Raw genomic sequence first — 4417 nt, forward strand, 5'->3', positions numbered from 1 at the left:
TGGGAAAAGATCTTTACCAACTCCACATCATATAAAGGCCTAATGTCCAAGGTATACAAGGAACTTAAAAAGGTAGACACCAGAGAATCAAACAACCCTATTAAAAATGGGGTACAGAGCTAAACAAAACATTCTCAGCTGAGGAATATCGAATGCCTGAGAAACATCTGAGGAAGTGCTTGACATACTTACCCATCAGGGAAATGCAAATGAAAACAACCCTGAGATTCCACCTCACACCAGTCAGATTGGACAAGATCTAAAACTCAGATGACAACAGATGCTGGTAAGGTTGTGAAGAAAGAGGAACACTTCTCCACTGTTGGTGGGGTTGCAAACTAATACAACCACTCTGGAAATCAGTCTGGATATACCTCAGAAAATTGGACTTAGTACTACCTGAAGACCCAGCTATTCCACTACTGGGCATATACCCCATAGACACTTTAATACACAACAAAGATATATGCATCACAATGTTCATAGCAGCTCCATTTATAATAGCCAGATCCTGGAAAGAACCCAGATGTCCTTCAGAAGACGAATGGATACAAAAATTGTGGTACATTTACACAATGGAAAACTACTCAGCCACCAGAAACAATGACTTAACCAAATTCTCAAGAATATGGCTGCATGTAGAAAATATCATCCTGAGTGAGATAACCCAGTCACAAAAGAACAGACATAATATGCAGTCACTGATAGTGGGAAGCTAACCCCAGAGGCTCGCACTGCCCCAGAAACAACTCACAGAGTGTATGAAGTCCATGAAAAAAAAAAAAAAACAAAACAAAAAAAATATTCATGCTCAATCCTTACCTACCAAGAATACATTGACAAATTCTGGGTTGTACCCTCTATTACATATACTGTCTGCTCATTGTTAAAAAAAAAAAAAAATCTTTACACACCAAGAAAACTGACTATTTCCAGGTTGCATCTTGTTTTACATGTACTTTTTGCTCATTGTAACTGGTGGGATCTTGATCATACTATATCAATCCTTAAAAAAAAAAAAAAAAAAAAAAAAAAAAAAAAAAAAAAAAAAAAAAAAAAACAGGTACTGACAAAAATGTATTATATACTTTTATGCAAAATGCTTAAAATCTGTACATTTTTCTTTGTTCTTTAAAATAAAGATGTTTAAAAGAAAAAGAAACCGAAAAAAAAAAAAAGAATTTGAAAGTAGGTGTGTAGCAGTGGTGGGGGGAAATTTCAAAATTTCAGGGTAGACATTAGAAAATCCCAGATGCCAGGGACCAAAAAGGTTCCCAGAAAAAAAGAAGGAAGGGCATTAGCTGAAATATCAAATAAAGGGGAGACAAAACCTGTAGAGACCATATCTGATGGATAAGGATGGTACCTTGTTGAGGGATGGGACTATCCACCCACCTCAAAAATATTAATCCTGAATTCCTTTTGTCAAAAGAAAATGCAGGGTCAAAGAGTCAAGCAGAAACTGAAGGAAAGGCCATCCAGAGATTGCCATCCCATCAGCAGACACCAAACCTAGGTGCTATTTTTGATGCCAAGGAATGCTTACTGACAGGAGCCCTTTGTGGATTTACACAGTCAAACATCCATCCAATTGACTGTGGGGACCCCAATGAAGAAGTTAGGGCAAGGACTGGAAGAAATGATGGGGTTTGCAACTACATAGGAAGAACAACAATACTAACCAACCAGAAACCCCAAATGTAAACAGGAGCACAGGGGTGCGAGGCATGGCTCCGGCTGTATATGTTAGTAGAGGAATGCCTTATTCGGCATCACTGGGAGGGGCCCCTTGGTCATGTGAAAGCTTGATGACTTGGGGTAGGGGGATGCTAGGGTTCTGAAACAGGAGTGGATGGATGGGGGAAAGCACCATCACAGAGGCAGTGGAGGGGATAGAGGGCTTGTAGAGGGGAAACTGGGAAGGGGGATAATATTTGAAATGTAAGTAAATAAAATAACCAATAAAAATGAAAAAGTAATTTCACAATTATGTTTGATAGTTTTAGACTCTCTATATGCTTTGTAAAGGAATGGATTGACACTCTTGCTAATGCCAATTAGTATTTGCTGGCAGGAACCAGATATGGATGCCTCATCAGAGCCTCTGCCAGAGTCATAAAGATACAGTTGAGGATGCTAGCAGCTAACCATCATACTGAACATGGGGGCACCAATGAAGGTGCTAGAGAAAGGAATGAAGGAGAAAAAAGGGTCTGCAACCTCATGGGAAGAACAACATTATCAACCAACCAAACCATCCACAACCCCCATGGACTAAATCACCAACCATTGAGCACACATGGAGAGACCCATAGCTTCAGTTGAATATTTAGCAGAGGATAGCAATGTCTGGTACCAATGTGAGAAGACACTTTTGATCCAGTAAGGGCTTATTTTCCCAACATAGTGGGTGATTGGGAGAGGGTTCAACTTCCCCGAGACAAGTTTAGGGGAAAGGGGGATGGAAACAGGGGGGGATAACATTTGAAATGTAAATATAGAGTATCCAATAAAGTATTATTATTATTATTATTATTATTATTATTATTAATAAAAGGATTGGATTAGTAAGAACTGTTCTTTAATAGATGAGACATTCTATACAGGGCTTGATAACAGCCATCTACTTATGAAGTAATTGAGAATATATATATATATATATATATATATATATATATATATATATATATATATGTTTATATACTTTTGATTCATGAAATCCTAATTCTAAAAAGGTTGAAAGCATAAGAATAATATTTTAATGTATTTGCTTTGATTATGTATGTCAAGGTTTGTCTTTGTTATTAGATTATCTATAAGAACAAAAAGCAAACAAGTAACGTATATACATGTGCATAGAGTCATACATAGATAGACCTGCAGCAAAGGAATGTAAAGGGTCCCATGCAACAATTCTCTGTGTTAGGCTACTTCAGGTCTAATTATACATGTCTTTAATACCACTCAGAAAGCAATGTCCCTGGTGTCTTTGTAGTTAGCAGATGTTTTCACTGCTTTCCGGGAGAAAGAGGACACCATCTCTGAAGAGCCCCATTTTGTCAATCTAGTAACAATCTCTAAGTTTCACTAAGGTAAACATGTAGATAGAATGTTATTTTGGAAACAAATAGCAGTGCAGTCTTATGATTAGGATTCTCTGAAAATAAATAAATAGCTTTTGTAAACATTAGCTAATACTTTGCTAATTTGTTTTTAAGTATGAACTGATATTAATTGCATTTTTAACTATTTTTTTTTCTGGAAGCTTGAGAGAGTGTAAGAAGATTGAAACACCTACCTTAAAATTGATATATTTTTAAATGTTCATAAAAACATAAGAACTGACTTCTGTTAAAATACCGTGTGATGTTCAAATATATGCATGTATTGTAAAATAAACACCTACTTTAACACAAAACCAGTAGCATCTGACCAAAACACCAGAAGTTCCCAGTTCTTCGGTCACTAGCATTAGAATCAGTTTGGGACTTGTCAGAAATGTGAAACTCAGCCTCCAGTCTACACACACTGATCAAAAATTCTGATGGTAGGTTCTGGCAGATGGCCTTGTTAAATCCTCCAGGTAATTTTAATGCATGGTACAGACTCAAGTGACAGCGCTAGTGGATAAAACGTCCACTAAAATAAAAGTGTGAAAATATGATTTCATGATAAATACTTGAAAGGAGGAAAAAGGGTGTTGATCAATTCAGATGATAATTAAGAAGTTCACCTGTGCATCACAGAGACCAAGAGACAGCTATGATTCCAATGAAATTCTACTGTATTCATATATGAATGCATATAGTCATTATCATTTCCTGACACATATATACATGCATGCACACACACACACACACACACACACACACACACACACACACACACACCTCTGTTTCTCTCCCTCTCCTTCCCTCTCCCCCCCTCTGTCGAATGGAGAGAATGTATAATACATTGTAAGAAAATGCTGAACTTATTTAAAAGAATCTTTATTACAAATTTCAAGTTATGACAGTCCTTGTTCTACTCTAAACATTTATAAGCATGAATACCACTTCCTAGTTTTCATTTTAAAAGCATTGAAAATGGTAAGGGATGGTGTGCACAGGTGCTGGTCCACTCCAGAAGGGAAGCAGACTCCTCTTACAGCCACTAACACTGCTCATAATGTTAATCTAGAATTCATAGCTTAATTCCCACCCTAATGGGAAGGAGTAGACTTTTATTGTACAGCTAGAGTTACCTGTTTTCCATTAATGCTCACTAGTCTTATTCCTACAGGTATTCAGTTCAGATGACAGAGAAGGTCTCTGCAACACTTGCCTTAGATTCATGTCCATTTCATCTGAAAGCTAATCAGAAAGCTCTGAATGTAACATGATGCTTGAATATGACCTAGGATATCTAATGGCCATAG

This window comes from Micromys minutus, assembly GCF_963924665.1.
Source record: "Micromys minutus genome assembly, chromosome: 8".
In the NCBI taxonomy this organism is placed as follows: domain Eukaryota; kingdom Metazoa; phylum Chordata; class Mammalia; order Rodentia; family Muridae; genus Micromys; species Micromys minutus.